At 40.6% G+C, this 21,654-nt stretch overlaps 1 long non-coding RNA gene across 1 annotated transcript in view; it reads right to left on the bottom strand.

The window, feature by feature from the left end:
* Positions 1-9,174, bottom strand: part of LOC146695157 (uncharacterized) — a 34,717-nt gene extending 25,543 nt beyond the window's left edge. The window contains exon 1 of the long non-coding RNA XR_014923454.1: positions 9,073-9,174. This is a non-coding gene — a long non-coding RNA (uncharacterized LOC146695157). The remainder of the gene's footprint in view (positions 1-9,072) is intronic.
* Positions 9,175-21,654: the final 12,480 nt, after the last annotated feature.

Here is a 21,654-nt window from a genome sequence, read left to right as displayed (position 1 = left end):
TATTCATAAGGTTAGTTAGTAGAGTTGCCAACCGTCCCGTAAAAAACGGAATTGTCCCGTATTCAGAGAAAATATTACGTGTTTCTTATTGAGCTGAAAAGGAAAACAGTTTGTCCCGTACTTCAGCTAGAATGGAAAAAGACACAAAGCTGAAGTTATTCTGTCTTTAAGCTGTCAGCTGCCTCTTCTTCTCTCAATCAGTCATGAAACTGATCAATGATCAGCTGGTCGGTATTTCTGATGCAAGTCCCGTCTCTCGTTTATTTATCCCTCACTTTGCGCCAGAAAAAGGAAACCAGCGGATGTCGTGCTAAACAACAGCAGCACGTTTAAGCTTGATCAGCTGTTGTTAGAATTTATTTAATATTAATTTCTAGTATCAGCTGATGTTTGCTGGAGCCACAGCTGTAAAAGCTGCTGGTCATGATGTCGGTTTGGATACGTGGTGAGAGGGAAACATGAAGATGAAACCAGGAGATGTCCTTGCTGAATCATCAGAGCTGAACAGGTGATGGAGAAACAGGTTTACCTTTTAGGTGACATGAATGAGTTGAAGTTATGAACTGTTTCTGAGAGACAAATAACACCAGGATCCTTTTCTGAGTAGCTGATAGCTGGTAACTGTGCAGGGACGGGTCTAGCAAAGTTTTGCCAGGGGGCCAGGTGGGGCATTAACAGGGAAAGGGGGGCACAAAGAAATACTTTTCTTTCTTATTCTCATTTAAAATGTCTGGCTGTTATTAAATAATTATCTGAAGCTTACAACCAAAGTTTTTATCTGACGTAAAATGTATAGAAATCATACTTATACAACCAGACAGTGTACATCACTGTCACAACAGCATTTGTTTTCATTCAAAGGTTTTATGGCTTTTCCTATAATACCTGGTGGGCCGGTCTATAGTCAAATGCTTCAGTAGCTCTCCACTCAGCACAGCAACTGTTAATATACAGCTTTATTAAATTTATTGCTAATGCAAGTTTATGGCACATTGACTTCTGAGGAAATTTTAGATGGCACTCGTCATCAAAAAGGTTGCCTATCCCTGAGCTAAACAATGATTGAAATGAGGCCCACATCAAGGTATAAGTAAGTGATAAGTAAGTATAAGACAAATAAGGATTACTAACGACAAGTACAGTCCAAGAATAATAATATTGTCAATGGGAAGTAGCATAATAGCATATTTCAAAAAGACATTGATAGTATTTGCCTGCTCTTCATTCCGTATATATTCAGATATCATTTTACTTTTGTGCAACGTCTTGAAAGCTGCGATTCGGTGTGAGGACACTAGCTAGTCATAGATGGTCTTGCACCTAATGCAGATGCAAGGTACATGATATTTATACATGATTTATTTTTGTAGGCACATGAACCAAGTGACTGATATTATATTCTTCTGGTTTCCAGTATTGCTGACCTTTCCAATGGTGGAGCATCTGAAAGCCATCATATATCACATGGTTCCTAAGGGTGATTGCTGTTATATTATAAATGGTAAGGAAGAGGAAGTGAATCACAGTTTTACCAGGTACCACAAGCCAAATTGTCAACAAGTACCTGCTTAAAGTAACCACACCTAAAAAATATGTTACATTTTGATGTGAAATGACATGATGACATAATGGGTCTCAAAAAACACAATTGTCAGGTGTCAGGTTTCTAACTAAAAACAAATTACAAACAAACAGCAACAAAAACGTTTTTGTTTGGATTTTTTTTTTTTTTTTTGTCAAATTGTCACCCAGCTCTCTCTCTCATGGACACAAAAATGACTTTATTAAGTTTAGGGCTCAATATCATCTATACTGTTGATTAGGAAAATGGAATTTGGTCACAGGCGAGTTGCTGGTTTTAAGTTTTACTCAGCTTGGGTCTCTGGGTAAGGGATGACATTTACTTAGGTTAAATTCCCATGTGACATGCCTAGTGGTATGTTTCATGCAGGTGCAGTCTTAAAATGAGAGAATATCCTTACCTAACATTAAAAAAAGTTGGAGTCTGAACTGATTCCACACTACCATGTGGATCTGAGTATTTTAATGTATTTACAGTTGTTTTTAATATTTTCTGTGCCGGGAGCCAGGCTTTTAAAATACCATGAAAAAGCTATATTTTGCACAAATGGGATATTGACTAAAGCATAATCGTTAAAAAGATCAAGCTCATCATATGACCTCTTAGTAAATGAGAATTACATAAAGGACGGCACATTTCCTAAATGGTCAAAAATGTAGTGCATGCAGTTATTGACAGAAGAATTATTATCTCCCTTTGAACAGGTAAGTAACATACATATATTTAATATATTAAACTACTAAAACATATTTTCTCTGGCATTTTCATAGTGAAAAGGGTAGAATAATGTACATTGTGATATAAATATTCCCCAATGTTCCTAGCTTTTAAAGACTCTCCCAACTCCAATATATATATATATGTACTTTTCTACTATGAAAATATGTCCTCAGGGTTTTTCTTTTTCTTATTGTCAGACCTCCGGCTAAAAATATAGTGACTCAGATACGAGTTTTTCTTTGCAGTTTCTTTTAGCTAAGTCAAGAGATTAAAGAAATATATGCATTTTTTAGTACTCATGTCATCAAAATGTTCTTTTGCAATTTAGAGTGGTTTTGAAATTTTAATGGACATCAGAAATGATGCCCATTAAAATTTCTTAGAAATCTATTTTCTAATTATAGTTTTTAGCTTACTATCAGTGTTAAAAAATGAACACCCACCATGTCTTCATATTCAGACTGCCAAATCAAATGTTTCTTTTGTGTGATATATTTCAATGTCTTATTGTATGTTATTTATTTCCAAAAGAAAACTAAGACTAGAATAGAAGTCCATGCGCATTACTAAATTAGCCTTTAGTAATGTTTGTCACATGTTTGACACTAATAGGTACATATCTGGAAATAAATATGTAAATTAAATGCATTTAAAGTCTCAAAAGATATTAAAGTATTCTTGGCTGGTATTCCTTTGTGGATAAAATATAATAGGTAATGTTTGCTTCCCAGTTGCATTTGATCTGTGTCCATTTTGTTATACCCTGCGTAATTTTTTTTCCCCAGAGCACATCAGTACTATTGATCTGACTGCATTCAGTCACTCTATAAAATACAGATTTCCAGGACAGTACAAGACATAATATTTATTATTATCTCTGTTCATTCGCCCACTTGTCACCAAACCACATTATCTATCACACTGCATTCATCCTGTCTCCAATACCCTAGAGTTATTCTGTTCTGTTTCGTTTTGACCCCTTCTGTGTTCAGACAAGCCACTACATGCTTTAATTTAATCAACCAGAAGCTCAGAGTCTGGAGAAAATAATAAAACCTAATCACTTTACTCTGCTCCTTGCTCCATCTTCATCACTGAAGGAGGAAGAGGAGGGGAAGAGAAATCTTAGTTGTCTTATCTCCAAAGTCTATTTATTACCAGCCACATGTAACTCCATACACACTTCAAAAGTCAGGCTTTGGGCAAAAATAACTATAAGACAGAGTGTATTTATTACAAGCCTTGTGTAATGCCATACACACATTATATGCCTTGTTTGTTCCACTGCAGATATACAGCACAGAGAAAACAGCCCAGCATGAGCTCGCAGGGGGTGGACAAAATAACAGAAACAACCATTAGCACAATGCAGCGTGATATTGTAAATATTATAGTGTGCTTCATTTGCTATTTCTTGGAACTGTTCCCTGTAGGGCTGTTCGATATAACAATATATATCGGATGACGATATAAAAACGTCTATCATTTCATTTTACGCTATCATTTGTTTCGTGGTGTCACAAAATAAACTCTTTACGGCAATATTTTTTCACCGTTTTGATGGTCACTGTAGTGGCTGTATTAATTTCTTAAAGTTCTCTCTTTCTCTTATATTTAATATAACCACACTACCAACGGACAAGCGCCTGTTTTTATGTGTTTAGCAACAACGACGGTAAAACCATCGCGTGTCCGCTTGTTTATGTTCCACATAAACCTTTCACAATAAAGCTCAAAATCCTGTTGAGACTTTTCAAAATAAACTGAATCACGTGAAAGAGCAGATTATTTACGGATGAGAAGTAAAAAAGAGCCGCCAGGTGCTAAAAAATAAACCTTAGACTCAAACGTTAGAACAGGCTTTTCCCCGCAGCACGCCGTGTAATAAATACTCACAAAGAAAATGGCGGCCGTTACAACTTATGTCTAAAAATGTATCGTTTCATGCATCGGTTAAAACACTCGACTCCAGCTACATGATGCGCAGCTGGAAACACTTCACGCAAGTCGAGCTGCCCGAGATTCATAGAATTTACAGAAAATGCTACATTTTTGTGATTTATATCGTTTTCCGGACGATAGAATTCTTATATCGGGATAGGAGATTTTGGTCATATCGCACGTGCGATATGACCAAAATCTCACATCCTCTCACCCTATCCCTAAGCCCTAGTTCCCTGTATCTTAAGTCAAAAAGATGTGAGTTAAGTTGAAACGGACAAATGGGGTGCCTTTTAAAGACTCTTGAACTTCATTACACTGTGTGAACCCTAAATGTACATACCAGGTGGGGATAACCTGCACACTATACAAAGAGAGAAGAGCTCAGTCAGGTGTTTCACTTTTTAATTTATTTTTTGTAAATGATCTTTCTCTGAAAAAAAACAAACATCTTTCTTTAGATTCTGAGATTACAAATGCCATACCACACAAGTCACAAGTCACAAAATATTCCTATGGTTTCCTTTTGGCCTTTATCTGCTCAGTGTGAAGTTTGTATAGTTGTTGTGTATGTGATGGAGGGCATGGCCAAAACCTTGCTATTACAGGTCTTTTGACTGATCAAGATGACTTCAGGCTTGAGCAAAATGTATAATGATGGATGACTTGGACATTCTAATCAAGATATCAGCAAGTATCAGAGATTATGTAACAATGATAAAACAATAATTTAATCAATTCTATGATTAAAAAATCTGCTGGACATACAAATGCAAGTTTATAGTTAACTTGGCAGTAAAATTTCAAATCTAGGAAGTACATTAATTAACTGATTTTATAACTAAGCCATCATAAACTTCTGGTAAATGTTTTGTTTGTTTATTTGTTTTGTGCCTCATCAAAAATGTCTTTTTACCAGTTATATAAACAAGGTTATGCTATAACTGTCACGGTTTGCCGGGGCAAGCCGTGTGGAATATGAAATAGGACCCAAAATGCAGACTGCTTAAGTGGAGGATGAGCTTTATTTACAACCGGATAAGAACAACAAAAGGGGTGGCGAGAAACAGAACGGTAATAACTCTAAACTGGGAAAACTAAACTAAACATGAAACCAGAACACTAACGAGGGTACCTTGCAGGGAGAATGACCAGGAAGCTGGAGGAACAAACACAGAATGGCGGCGAGGAAAATAACGCAGACGAACCAGCAACTACCATGACAGAAGACACAACTTAAATACACCCAGAGAACACAGGGAGATTACACGCAGGTGGGGAACACAGCTGGGAGTGATTATCATGACGAGACTAGGGAGGCAAACTGAAAACACTCACATAAGACGCAGACCTTCACAATAAAACAGGAAACACATACACGCAATGACATAACACACAGGGAAACTCTGGGCAAAACAAAACAGGAGCACCAGAAGGCCAAAAGAAAAAAAAGAAACAAAAACACGAGTCCAAAACCAAAAGAAAAGCACACCAGAGCACAGGAAAACAGTCCAAAACAGAAGAGGTCAGGGGGCCGGCCAGCACAGGAGTCCAAACAGTTCAGGGGGCCGACCGTGCGGACGGCAACGGCGGCGTCGCGGACACAGTTCGGGAGGCCGGCCGCGCGGAAGGCAACGGCGACGACGACAGCACCGGTCCGGGGGCCGACCGTGCGGAAGGCAACGGCGACGTGGACACAGTTCGGGAGGCCGGCCGTGCGGAAGGCAACGGCGGCCACTCAGGAGATGGCGATCCAGGGGCCGGCCGTGCGGAAGGCAACGGCGGCCACTCAGGCGAAGGCGATGGCGATCCGGACCAGGCGAAGCACAGGCTGAAGCTGGACCAGGCGAAGCACAGGCAGTAGCTGGACCAGGCGAAGCACAGGCAGTAGCTGGACCAGGCGAAGCACAGGCAGTAGCTGGACCAGGCGAAGCACAGGCAGAAGACACGGAGGCTGGACCAGGCGAAGCACAGGCAGAAGACACGGAGGCTGGGCCAGGCGAAGCACAGGCAGAAGACACGGAGGCTGGACCAGGCGAAGCACAGGCAGAAGACACGGAGGCTGGGCCAGGCGAGGCTGAAGACACGGAGGCTGGGCCCGGCGAGGCTGAAGACACGGAGGCTGGGCCCGGCGAGGCTGAAGACACGGAGGCTGGGCCCGGCGAGGCTGAAGACACGGAGGCTGGGCCCGGCGAGGCTGAAGACTCGGATGAAGCTGGACCAGACGAGGGTGAAGACTCGGATGAAGCTGGACCAGACGAGGGTGAAGACTCGGATGAAGCTGGACCAGACGAGGATGATGAAGCTGGACCAGACGAGGATGATGAAGCTGGACCAGACGAGGATGATGAAGCTGGACCAGACGAGGATGATGAAGCTGCAGCAGGAGGCTGGACGGGCTCCTCGCACCCTCCAGCGGAGACAGGAGACGAAGGCCGGAGCGGTCCCTCTGACCCTCCAGCGGAGACTAGAGACGAAGGCCGGAGCGGTCCCTCGGACCCTCCAGCGGAGACTAGAGACGAAGGCCGGAGCGGTCCCTCGGACCCTCCAGCGGAGACAGGAGACGAAGGCCGGAGCGGTCCCTCGGACCCTCCAGCGGAGACAGGAGACGAAGGCCGGAGCGGTCCCTCGGACCCTCCAGCAGAAGCCACCACTAAGCCAGCAGTCATGGAGTCCTCTGGCAAACACGAAGGCAACTGGCGATGCACTGAGCACTGGCTCTGCCCAGGCAACGCTGACATGGTGCAGTTCTCAGGTGGCTGCATAGACTTCAGGGATCCAGAATCAGCTGGGGACTGAGACCTAGCCTCTGGGGAAGCCCTGGAGCGGCAAACTGTGCCAATGGCGGCTGAACCATGAAAAGCACCTTGAGATGAAATTAAACTTTCTCCCTGCATGGAGTGAATGAGCGAAACCGGTGATACTGGAGCCAGAGCTACGGGTAGCGGGGGCACTGGAGCTACTGGGGCCTGCGCGACAGGCGGCACTCGAGCTACTGGGGCCTGCGCGACAGGCGGCACTCGAGCTACTGGGGCCTGCGCGACAGGCGGCACTCGAGCTACTGGGGCCTGCGCGACAGGCGGCAGGAGCTACTGGGGCCTGCGCGACAGGCGGCAGGAGCTACTGGGGCCTGCGCGACAGGCGGCAGGAGCTACTGGGGCCTGCGCGACAGGCGACAGGAGCTACTGGAGACTGAGCTGAAACAGGCACTGGAGACTGAGCTGAAACAGGCACTGGAGACTGAGCTGAAACAGGCACTGGAGACTGAGCTGAAACAGGCACTGGAGACTGAGCTGAAACAGGCACTGGAGACTGAGCTGAAACAGGCTGCTGGGCGGCTAACTGAGCTGAGTGTGGCTCAGGCGACAAGCTGTTCATATCAATATCTGCCGCACAGAACACAGCCCCTGAATGAACCGTCACACAGTCCGGAAACGGAAAAGAATCCTCACTCACCACAGCCGGCGATTTAGAAGTCCGAACGTCCGGCTGTGGGGTGGCGCGCCGACGACGGCGCGATCGACGTTTCTTCCGGGGCAAGCCGTGTGGAATATGAAATAGGACCCAAAATGCAGACTGCTTAAGTGGAGGATGAGCTTTATTTACAACCGGATAAGAACAACAAAAGGGGTGGCGAGAAACAGAACGGTAATAACTCTAAACTGGGAAAACTAAACTAAACATGAAACCAGAACACTAACGAGGGTACCTTGCAGGGAGAATGACCAGGAAGCTGGAGGAATAAACACAGAATGGCGGCGAGGAAAATAACGCAGACGAACCAGCAACTACCATGACAGAAGACACAACTTAAATACACCCAGAGAACACAGGGAGATTACACGCAGGTGGGGAACACAGCTGGGAGTGATTATCATGACGAGACTAGGGAGGCAAACTGAAAACACTCACATAAGACGCAGACCTTCACAATAAAACAGGAAACACATACACGCAATGACATAACACACCAACTTAACACAGACTGGGGGACACAGAACATAGGAACATGAACAAAAGAATACAAACACCCAAGGTAACCAAAACCACAGAATACTAATAGACTAAACATAAACACGGAGTCACAGACTCCGGACCATGACAATAACACAAACCGACATTTCAAAAAATGACAAATGAAAACTGTGAAATTTAAAAGCTGTCCAAAAAGTGTACCTTATAAAAAATAAAAAGTGTAGTGATAACACAGTTTGTTTTCACACTGCTTGCTCTTTCAATACTTTTGTAGTTTCTGTGTATTGTTCATCACTTTAAAAAAGCAACAACAAAACATGTCAGATAGTGTTAGCAGTCAAACTACCACAGACAGGTAGACACAGAGGCAGACTTCTGTTGATGTAATAATTGAGGCCACATCTAGCGTGAATTCTACTCTGAGGATGGAGTCCCATTAAAAACCATTATGTGTCTCTAGGCTTCCAGCCAGCATAGGTGTCACTACCTCTGGTGGTGTTTAAATAGAAATAACTCCTGCCATGTTTGCCTGTTACCCACCTCCATACATATACACACCAACTTACACAGTGCACAAATGCACAAGTTCACACCTCCCTGTGCAGCTGCTCTCACATTTCACAGTTACACCAACACCCACACATGCACATCACGCACCGCCTAACAAAAAAAATAACAAACCGAGCACTGCTAAGACTCTCGGATTAAGACTGTATGCCAAAAAGGAGTCACTACCCTAAAATATCAACAAAACAAAAAAATCTGCAGCTGCTAGAACATTTAACCCAAAATCACACCAACAATGTGACCGTTCATCAAAAGAAATGGAACTCATAGCAAAAACACGTACTCACCAGGATATGATAAAGTATGTAATTTCATGCCCTGGTGCTTAAGTTGTGGCATTCTTGTCAACTGCCTGTGGAAATCAGTGTCATATATCTCTCTTCCTTATTCCAAAGCCTGAAATAACAGACAACAGGCAAAGAGTAAAGACAAATGGAATACTTATTGTCTCAAAGTGATTCTTTTGTTGGAGTGAAAAACATTTAATTGCATCATGGAATTACTAAGATGTTATTAAAACTAGTACTAGTACTATCACTGATTCTGCAGATTCTCGTGTTTATTCTTGATGAATTTTCTGTGAAGGGAATATTGAAAAGCCTTTAAGGTTTTCATTATCAGCACAACTATTGTGTTATCCTTAAGCCTGAAAACACTGCAGTAACTGAGCAGAAGGAAGTGCTTTTATTTGACTCAATACTGCAAAAACTCTGCTGAAATAATTGCACAATTTTCAGCAGTAAAAATGACAGCGCTGATAAAAGAAACTGATAAACACAGAAGCATACATTTCAGATGGATTGGATGATTTAGTTCTCAACTGGAAGCAATTCTCCATTTGCTTCCCTAATCCCGGTCATGATAAGCTTTACTTTTCACATATGGGAAAAAGGCTTTCTTGGGTTTCTTGACTAAGCTGGGATGAAACATGGAAGCACTATACTGCCACCAATACAATGTTAGAATATACAACAGATGGCTTAGCCAACTGAGCAAAGACTGATAACAAACTTAAGAACTTAATAAAATAATAGGATCAAGTTTTAGTGAATTTACAAACTTTATGCTGGATTTTATCTAGGATATTCAACTTGTGGGGAATAAAAAACAAAACACTGAAAAAGGAAGAACTGGGAAAATGCCTGCATTTAAATCTCAACTTGTCAATGTGATTGCAGCAAGTATCATGTTATAATGAGAAATCCCCTTTTTGGCAGGGGATGATAAAGGATATTCAATGAAAAATCTTGAAAAAAGAAGTATATATATATATATATATATATATTAGGGGTGCAACGATACACAAAATTCACGGTTCGGTTCGGTTCGATACTTTGGTGTCACGGTTCGATATTTTTTCGATACAAAAAAAAATGTTCATGCCTTTTTAATTTGTCATTTATTAAAATTATAAATATATATTTTAACACAAAAGTACAGTTTTTAAATTTAACCCTAACCCTTGTGCGTGTTGTTTTTTAGCTCGTCATATTGCAGCCACAGAAATTCTTTTGTCCATGAAACCATAAAGCTGCACTTTCTTTTTGCCTTATAGTCTGATTTGTCATAACTTCTCCGTTTTGTGGTAAGCTTTTCTTTGGCTCTCACTTCTTCACCCTGACCTGTCTTATTTGGCTCAGCAGAACTAAAATATATATCTGTCTGTGAAGGTTCTCAGTCATCCAGGTCATCGTAGTGAAATATATATCCTGCCGCACTCACATAAGCTCAGCGATTCTCTGCGCGATCAACCTCTCACATGTTTAAGCTGCGGGAGATTTCACTTGTCATGTTTGTGTAATAAGCTAACGATTAATAAGACGATGTGCTCAGTGCTGTCGCTCTCTATACACAGTTTGTGCGATTGCAAAGTGAAAGCAAAAAAACAAGCGCAAATTCAAACACGATTTCAATATGTCACATATTGACAGTGGCTCACCCAATGACATAATTACCCAGCTACATTTCTGAAAGAATGCAAAAGCATTGACATATATTTTTCCTTCCTACAATAGCCCGACAGGCAGGGCAGAGATAGCCCCTGGACATCGGGCTAGCGATATTGTGAGCCCTGTATCTGATTGAGGAATCACTCATCTTTGGAAAAGAGAGTTTATTACAGAGAAATGTCTCTTTCCAAAATAAAAGCTATACTATCCGCTTCTTCTGGGCTATATTCTCAGCAGCATAAGGAGAATCATGTGCTAACAGCTGTCTAAATGACTCGGCTAAAGTTAGTAGCATGCTTGTTGTTTTTGTCTTTGCACTAGGATGATGTCGGTGTAAATGTGCAGTCATATTTGTTGTGTTCCCACTAGTGCTTTCAGGTTAATCTCGTTGAAATAACCTTAACGCCACAACATGGCAAATCTCCGTTAACGAGCTACCCTATACAGAGGGGCTAGACGGCCAACACGTTAACGAGCTAACTGTGCTAACACACTAGCTCCCACCCATGTAATTGAGCATTGCATGGCACATCCAACATACTGTTTTACTTTAGTCCATGACTCGCTTACCTTCAGGGTCATACGTCACATGAAAACCAAAATAATTCCAAACGCCAGATCTGAATGAGGGTGGGGAGGTCCACTTCTGTCTCGCTAGCTTGCCCTGCGCTCTTCCTTCTGACCATGCTGTCTGTGTTGAGTGCTCAGTGAATCTGCGTTCGACTACTCCGCCTAGGCTGCACTCTCGAGCCTAGGCGGAGTAGTCAACACAGACAGCATCGTCAGAAGGAAAGTTGATAAAATAAATTACAAATTTTGTATTGTTCTTTTTTTTTCTCCCCTTTGGTTTTCTTTCTTTCTCTCCCCCTCTTTCTTTCATTCTTTCCCCCTGTCCTATCCCACAGTCATGTCTGTCCCGTTTGCAACTGAAAATAAAATAAATTCATAATTATAATAAAGGTCAATCAAATGGACCAATATGATGATCCACTTAAAATAAATCCTCTTGGCATCTTTCTTGGCCTCAAGACAACAATTCTGATGGCTATAGATCCAAACGGGACACAAAAAAAAAAAAAAAAAAAAAAAAAAATTGAAAAAAATTGTATTGTTCGATACATATGCGTACCGAACCGAAAGCACTGTATCGAACGGTTCAATATCGATACGAATATCGTTGCACCCCTAATATATACATATATATATATATATATATATATATATATATATATATACATATATATATATATATATATATATATATATATATATATATATATATATACATATATATATATATATATATATATATATAGCAGAGAGCAATGCAAAGGGACACAAATAAGGATGTTAAAAGGTGACAATTAGGGGTGGGTTTTTATAATCGATTCATCGATTAAAATCGATTCTGGCTTGGATAATGTAAAATCGATTCATTAAAATCCTGAATCGATTTTTTAATATAAATTTATTTTGTCCGAAATGCCAGAATCTCTGGTGACATCTCACAAAATTTCAAGAACCACCAAACAGTAAATGAGAGCAGGTGCAGGGATTCTGCACATAGACTTAAACACACAGCGCAACCCGCGGATCAGAATCAGTTAGATGTCGCCTTTCTCACAGTCGGGGCTGAAAGCCGACAGCTCGCTGATCCGGGTCCGCGCTTTGTGTTCACGCCCTTTATACGCTGATTCTAAAGCTGTTAGTTTGATCTCTCTCCAAACAATATTGACCGAACCAGCAGCAAAAGAAGATCCAAACGCTTCACATAAACATCGTCACTCTTTTACTGTTTTGCTTCCATTGCGATGCGCAGCTCTCTCTCTCTCCCTCTCTCCCTCCCCCCCCCCCCCTCTCTCTCGAACAGTTTCGCTTTCTTCATTATTCGCTTGCTTGTTACGCACAAGTCTACTGTTGTTTACAGCGCTGTCGGCCGCTGTTTTTTTCCCTTTTACATTCTTCCGAAAAGAAAACCTCATTTCTGCTGTTCAATACTGAACAAATTTAAACTTTTTAATATTATTCAAAATGCAAAATGCTTAGCCGTGTGTCTAATAAAACCGCTGTAATGTTCATTAATTAATGGTTTTCTTTCGTTTTTGATGTACTGCAGAATATTTTTATAAAATCCCAGGCCAGGAAAACCTTCATGTTTTTCTGTGTTTTATCCTCAGCTACTTTGACACAAAGGCATCTGCTGTGATGCTCACACCTTGGATAAAGTCTTGCGAGTGTCAGCTTCCTTTTTATAGATACAAAAATATGTAAATGTTCTGATCTGAATTATACTTCTGACTGTCAAAATTTCCCAGATTTAAATCGAATCGAATCGAATTAAATCGAATCGTGGATCGAATCGATTTGGGACCTTGTGAATCGGAATTGAATCGATTCTAGAAATCAGTGACGATACCCAGCCCTAGTGACAATGAAACACTCCAATTTTATACTTTGCTAACTCTGGGGACTCAGAAGTTTGGGAAATTAACTAATCACAAGCCTAATGGTTTGTCGGTAGTTGTTTAGTTGAAGCGGCAAACTGATGAAACATCCCCATAAGAAAGAGTCTTATTTTGTCTTTAGTTTCTGCTTGACAAAGAACAGTTTCAGTTTAACATCCTTCATCTTGAGTATAGGTTACATTTTTCCTATAACACAAGCTTTTATTGTATCCCTATTGTATTTTAACTGATACTCAGACAGTGGGCTGTAGAAGACTATGCAGTACATTTACAAAACGCATTCTCCAAGTTTATTGACAGTGAAGTTATTCGGGTCATTCTCTAAATGGTCTGCAGCCATCCATCTCGATCTCACGCGTTTTCTTACTTTTGTTCATGGTCACAACGTAGCAGCATTCAGCCTTAACATACTCTAGCCAGAAAATCTCTCCAGACAGTTCAAGCCCCAGGAACACAGACAGACACATTCATACCTCTGGGCAGTTATGGGAGACCATGCAAACTCCACACACTCCACAAAGAACCTGGACTGGGACCTGAACATGGGACTTCATTGATGTGAGGTGACAGTAGGACCACCAAGCCACTCTATTACCTGTGCACTACTGGCTGCATTAAAGTTACATTTGAAAGAACTGTTATTTCCTTTTATGAATACATATTTTTTTCTCTCTAAAGTATAGAAAAGACAACAATACATACTTCCTTTGAACAAAATGTCATTTTTAAATTTTTTCCTTTCGGACCATAAAACTTTAAAATAAATAGACCATGAAGACAGAGTGGAAAATTTTTTTTTAAAGTTTCTTGGTACTACAAAAAAATGATGGCACTTTTCCACTGAATAAGTCATACACGCTATGAATCATAACTGTCAGATTTCCAGCACCTCAAAATTGTTCACACCATACACATCGTGATTAAAAATACACTGATATTGTTCCATATAATGCCATTAAAAAACAAACAAACATAATGATGCAGAATATATATACACATTTGTATATACAATTAGCTTTGCAGTAAAATCTCATCAAAGCAGCATGGTGAGCGTTTTCTCCAGGTGCTTGGGGAATTCAATTGTGCACCAACCGCCCTGTTCACTACAGGGAGTGCAGAATTATTAGGTAAGTTGTATTTTTGAGGAATAATTTTATTATTGAACAACAACCATGTTCTCAATGAACCCAAAAAACTCATTAATATCAAAGCTGAATGTTTTTGGAAGTAGTTTTTAGTTTGTTTTTGCTTGAAGAAGGTGTCTTCCAGGAACTGGCAGTAGGACTGGGAGTTGAGCTTGACTCCATCCTCAACCCGAAAAGGCCCCACGAGCTCATCTTTGATGATACCAGCCCAAACCAGTACTCCACCTCCACCTTGCTGGCGTCTGAGTCGGACTGGAGCTCTCTGCCCTTTACCAATCCAGCCACGGGCCCATCCATCTGGCCCATCAAGACTCACTCTCATTTCATCAGTCCATAAAACCTTAGAAAACCAGTCTTGAGATATTTCTTGGCCCAGTCTTGACGTTTCAGCTTGTGTGTCTTGTTCAGTGGTGGTCGTCTTTCAGCCTTTCTTACCTTGGCCATGTCTCCTTGAGTATTGCACACCTTGTGCTTTTGGGCACTCCAGTGATGTTGCAGCTCTGAAATATGGCCAAACTGGTGGCAAGTGGCATCTTGGCAGCTGCACGCTTGATTTTTCTCAGTTCATGGGCAGTTATTTTGCGCCTTGGTTTTTCCACACGCTTCTTGCGACCCTGTTGACTATTTTGAATGAAACACTTGATTGTTCGATGATCACGCTTCAGAAGCTTTGCAATTTTGAGACTGCTGCATCCCTCTGCAAGATATCTCACTATTTTTGACTTTTCTGTGCCTGTCAAGTCCTTCTTTTGACCCATTTTGCCAAAGGAAAGGACGTTGCCTAATAATTATGCACACCTGATATAGGGTGTTGATGTCATTAGACCACACCCCTTCTCATTACAGAGATGCACATCACCTAATATGCTTAATTGGTAGTAGGCTTTCGAGCCTATACAGCTTGGATTAAGACAACATGCATGAAGAGGATGATGTGGACAAAATACTCATTTGCCTAATAATTCTGCACTCCCTGTATACCTGGTGGGCCCAGAGCAGTATCACTGACATGTCTAAATTTCTCATTAGTCCCTTTTCCATTAGTACCTACTTGGACCAACTTGGCAGGGTTTGCCACAGTTTCCAGGGTTTTCCAATAGGTCATAGTACCAGGTACTAAAATGTGACGTTGTCAGACTGCATGCCACCTATTGGCTGGTCTGACTAATGGAAAATGGGCTATTGTTATCTGCCATCAGTGACTTCTCTGAATCTCAAACAGCAGGGATACAATGAGTTGGTTCATGATGACATCTTCAGAAACATATTAGTGAGGGATTGTTTGCATGGACTGTATCAACCTCTGAGCAATGACTATGTGCATGCTTCTGATAGAAATGTCTGCATAGGTACCAGCTGGTGAAGTAGGGCTTGGGGTTAGAGCAGCAGGTGCAGCCGTTACTGGAACCAAATTATCAATATCTAACCTGCTAATGTGTCAGTCAGGACCAGAGCCAGGTCAACTGGCAAGCAGGCTTCCTGAGCACCTTCCTGAGTGCTGCCGGGCAGCTTAAGTGTTATCCTTAAAGACAACATTGTTGATTTCTATGACGCAGAGCAGCATTCCCAGGATAACATCTGGAGTTCCCTCAACCAGCAGGTTTTTTGGACAAGTATCCTTCCTGCACCTCAAAGCCAATGGTCACCTTGTCAGTGTCATCCACCAAATTGCCTTCACTTGTGTGCAGCAGAGTCATAAGGTAGCTTAACTTGTCATCTCACAGCAAGAAGGTCCTAGGTTTGCATTTTGTCTGCATGCATTTTCTGCAGGTACTCTGGCTTTCTGGCCAACCACAAAGACATCCACTTTAGGTTAACTGGTGAATCTAAATTGACCGTAAGTTTAAATGTGAGCATGAATGGTTGTCTGTCTCTGTGCCCAAAAACAGTAAACTATCTAGGGTCCACCCTGCCCTTTGCTCTGTGACAGCTGGGATGGGCTCAACTGCAACACTAAATTGAATACGCAGAAGAGGATGTATGGATGGATGGATGGCTGCTTTTGCTTTGCTTTTTCCAAGCTTGCTGTCAGTTTATGTTTTTCACATCCAGACAGGGATGTACAACGCAGTTATACACTGCTTTCTACATAGTTTTGGTTAGTTGTACAATTGTTTTTTAGACTCAAAGATGGCTGAGCTGGGTAATTTTCAATCTTGCGTCAAATGTGAATGATTCCTTCATTTTTATTTCTTGATTTTGCTCTGGTCTTGCCAGTTATGCACATTATTTCATAAAGTCAAAGTGGCTGCAGCAGTTTTTGATTTGCACACAATTGTATGTGATCTTCGGTGGGGGCAGGGCATTACCAGGACATGTGAACGCTTCACAAGAAAGCACACATACCTAAAAAAAAATCTTAATTTGTAGTAGTGTACATCTTCATAGTAGATTTAGTATATTTTGCCAAATTGGAGGGTACAAATGTTAGTTACTTCAGTAAAATAATGTAAACCTACACCAAATTGCATTTATTTCCCATTTTAATATAAACAACAGTTACAAACTTGCTAGATTAAGATCAGATTCAAAAATAAAACAAAAAATAAAAACAAAAAAAATGAATGGATGCTAAGACGTAAGAAGATATATGAGAAACACAGATGCTAAACTGTGGATTGGGGGTTTGTTAAATTAGATGCTTAGTTTCAGGGAATTATAATTTCTCAACTCACGTTTATGTTCATCTGTTTTAATGCCCAAGTATTACAGACGTAATATACTTAATGTGGTAGAAGTTGCTCCAGAAACATATTCCAAAATACTGCCATCACACCGTGTCACACAGAGGTAAACCAACTAATTCCCTCTGCCAGATTGTCACATGCTGCTGCTTTGTGGGAGCCATTATATTTGAATGTGCTGAGTAGCTGAGTAGCCTTTCAGCTTCAGTTTCAATATGCGAGGTTGTCTGAAAGACTTCAATAGGACCTTCAGTGTCTAAACTGGATGTTTTGATCCCGCAAGAAAATGAGATCTGCTGGTTCATCACTGTTGTGAGACATGGAGCTGTAATATGTAGATAATATCATAAAATACTTTATTTTAACCTGCACAAAGTCCTTTTCCTACAATAAATGAGATGTCAAGTTGAATTCAAAAAAGGACTCAGACTCCTGTCTCCTGGTAAGGAGTCATGTGGTCATGCCAAATGCCAACCCTGCTGCCTCATTATGCAGTCTATTGTTGGCTGTTACTCATCCTTATCTAGCAAAATAGCGTGCTGGAGGAATACCCAAAATGTTGAAAAATGATGCTAGAGGCACTGGAAATAACATTTTAATTTGGTAAGCTTATTTTTTTTAGTATACATCACAACAATAACCATTTCAAGGCTAGAGAGAACTAAAAACAATCTCATGTGACTGTGCCCAAATTTGGCAACAGTGGGGAAGACAAACTTCCTTTTATTAGCAAAGACCTCCAGCAGAACTCAGGGAGGGGCAGCCATCTGCCATGACCAGTTGGGGAATCATGGGAAAGAGAAAGTAGAAAAGAGTAGGATAGAGACATCTCGAGACATGTGGCAAGTTGCAAGAGAGAATGTGCAGGAATACAGAGCTACACGAGTTACACAAAAGTAAAAACATATAAAGGAAAAAAGAAATGCACATACACAAATAAAATGCATACTAAATGTATGGGAAAGCACAATCACTAGAAACCTGCTATACAATATCAAGACACAAAAACATATGCACAAGCAAGTGGCTGCACTTAGGTAAGTTTAAAGATGATGTCCAGGCACAAAAAAAGCTCTCACTTGTAAAGCACAAACACACACACAAAAATCAGTCCCCCTAGACAAATTGTAAAGGTAGAAATGGTCCATTAACATCTGCACACATATAGTGCATTTTAACAGGCTATAAATAAAAGTCACACACACACACTCATGCACATGCACACAGTGGAAGGTTTTGGTGGCCACGTGGCTGTGTGGTTTTAGGCTCAGCTGGATCAGCCTGGGGTGAAGGAAATAGGGGACTTTCTTTCTTATGAGTTTCTTGCTTCTGCTATTTTTCTTCACTTTCACCATCTTTGTCCTTTATTTAACCTTTTTTTCACTCTCTGCTATTCATTTTAATTTCCATCCATTCGCCAGTTATTCACCTCTTTTCCATTTCTTTTCTTAATTGCTTTTTATGGACATGGAATACTAACATACCCTGCAAGCAAATGAAATTCCAGTATAAAACACATGTGTTATTTTCAAAGTATTCAGCCTATAAATAAGCCTAACAAAAGACAGACGCTGATTTATTTTTTCCTACAATCCTGTCGGTCCCTTTCTGTCTGAATCACTTATTTTACTTTTTCTCTCATCCCCCTTACACGCCATCCACTCCCGCCTCCTCTGGACACTTTAAGCCATTATAAACCTTGGTTCGGCAACCTGGTGTGTGTTCATGTGGTGCTGCTCTGTAAAAGACCAAGATTGAAGCTTTGTGGAAAATCCTCGGCTTCCTTCTTAAATACACCCGGCATCACTGTCCAAGGTCTCAGGGGTTGGGGGGAGGGGGATACAGGGAGAAGGAGGAGGTGGGAAGGCAAGGAGCTAAGAGAATATTGAAGTTCTGAGGGAAAACCCTTTAAAAGGAGGTAGAGGAGGGTCTTAAATAACGAAGGAGGAGAATGATTGTGGCTTGAAGCAAAAATCTTGGTCTCTGAAACTGTACTTACTCTTGGCAAGGTTAGGAGGACAAGAGGCAACAGAAGGAGAAATAGAAAAAGGAGTAGTATGGATAAAATAAAAATGGGAATAGGTCCCATTGAAGCAAAACAGAAGAACAGAGAGAAGTGAAACATTTTAGTTTTATACTTAACAGCGCTTTTATTCCTGATTTGGTGATATACTGTCAATATTTAAAACATAATCTGATTCCAGTCTACCTGAGAATTCACACAGCTTGACATGTCATCTCACATTCACCCATCATAATCCCCTCAATTATCATAAAGTGAGGTGAAATAACCAGGAAACAGAGACAGACTGACACTGGGCAATGAGCTGGACTGAGTGACTCAGTAAAAGCAGTAATGGGCTGCATATGTGCTCCATATGTGTCTGAGTGCCACATTTAGATGCCTGTGTATGTCCTTTCCACCTCTTCCTGTGATTTCTCAACAGCATTCCACCAAGGACACACACAGAAAAATGCACATGGTTCCACTGACACCATTGCTGTGAAATCTAAAGCAGTATAGCATATAAAGCTATAGGATAGTCAGAAATGCACAACAGTTGCACTATTACACATTAAATTATCATTTACCTGTTATAAATACCTTCAGAAGGTATACAGGTGTAGTTTCAACTAGACTAAGATTTTTTTTTCCCAATTGAGGAAACAAAACAGACAATAAGTCACCTTTGTTTTTTTTTCTGTATGTGGCTATGATATATAGTGATATATTGAGGTGTATAGATATGTTTTCTTTTGAGACAAGCATTACACGAAGTACCAGTCTTTCAAAACCTTTTCAATCCTGTTCAGTCTATGATTAAAGTTTTGAGTGGACTGTCCACTGTGCGTTAGGTACGTGCAAAGGTTCAGTTAACTTGCTGGATTTGTTTATTAAAAGCAAGAGAGAAAATCTCTTTAAAATCACTTCCAAGTGGACTGATATACTTACTCATTATTGTATCTGCCATAAGACATTACCTTATTCCCAGAATACAAAGGCGTCATGATTTAAACAGCTGAAATCTTTACGCTCACATCATATAAGAAAATTGTCTTATTTGATGTGAGTGGTTTTGTAGGACCTCAGTTTAGGTATTTAGACCAAAATTCCATTTAACTTTAAGCCATGGTAAAAACTAACTTAAATATATTTAGTAAATACATGCAAATATAATATAAGTATAAATAAAAGGAATGATAATACTTTCTTTAATCTAAAGACTTGGAGAACAACTTGTCTGCTTCCTGTCTCTGTGGGTGAATCGTGGGTCTTGTACTTTAGTCAGTTACTGAGGAGCAGCTTTTTCTCTTGAAGTGTAAATAAATTAACTAACACGGCTTATAAGATGTTAGTTTGACAACAGAGCATTAAAAATAAGCAAATTAAGAGTTGAGAATGTGGTGAACGGACATTAATTCTAATTCTGGTGTTGACTTGATTTAATTAAGGAGTAACGAAGGCTATGAACACGGGTCAAATAAGGACGCCAATCTAATTTTCCATATGTTCTTTTATGAATGCATTGGAGTTTTTGTTAACTGTTGGCTTTGGGAATTCAATCCATCCATCCACCCCCCTTGAGGAAAATAGAAAGCATAATTGAAATGAATTGATTTTTATCCTGTGCTTACTATGGGATGCTGACTCACCAAGTAGTTTCATATGGAAAACTTTAGCTTGCATTCAATGAGCTAACCCAAGGGTCTTGCAACATAGCATGAGGGGATGAATTCTGACATTAACTTTTAGACAATAACTTGAAGGCTGGTTTTAATCTTCTCATGGCCCACTTTTGGTACCGATTCAGACTTTGACAAAACACTGACTGGATTTTTTTATGGTTCAGTAACTAAAAGAAAAGAGTGAGTCTGTTTCTGTTGGGTCATAACATGGCGAGGGAATGTTTTCATTAAACTTGCTCCCAGAGTAGGAGGCTATATTTAAAGCTTTACATACACACCCTGCATGACAGCATTTCTAAAACTATATATCAGGATCCTGAAACAGGTCACGGACGTTTCATGGGTCACTTAAACTGGGTTGCACTGGCGAAAGGCTAATCATTTTGACTTTGCATCATGGTTGAAAGGGTAACGAACCACTTGTTTAGACAAACCCACCCAATGACACTACTAGTTAGTATGACATTTTACCGTCCTTGGGGAGGAATGGAAAAAGAAAACAACAGAAAACGGGAAAGGTGAAGAGAGGCAGTGCAGATAGATTGAGTTCTGGGAACGGTCCCCCCCAAATTTGTCCCCACAGAATATTAAGCTTGTCAAAACTACTAACTGGGATCCCACACAGCCCCCACAGATTGGCAAATCTACATCTGCAAAGTATCAAAACGTTTGCTAAGTACCTGCAATGGCACAAATCCATGAACATTCACACATGGACAAATTTCTATGCAGTTTTTGTATATCACTCTTGGAATAGGAGCTCATCAGTCGAATGAAAAAGAAAAGAAAATGATGCAAACATATGCTAGCGCAATTTCCATCATTAATGGGTTTAATGCCTAAATAACAGAGTATTTTAATTCTGTCCAGTCTTAAAACTGTGTTTTCCTACCAAAACTGCACATTAGCATCATCCTTAGATTCATTTTCTATTTTTTT

This window comes from Copadichromis virginalis, linkage group LG13 (assembly GCF_057382275.1).
Source record: "Copadichromis virginalis isolate Kocher_CV1m ecotype Utaka linkage group LG13, C_Virginalis_male_GT1.1, whole genome shotgun sequence".
Classification (NCBI taxonomy): Eukaryota; Metazoa; Chordata; class Actinopteri; order Cichliformes; family Cichlidae; genus Copadichromis; species Copadichromis virginalis.
This window is presented reverse-complemented; position numbering and strand designations above follow the sequence as displayed.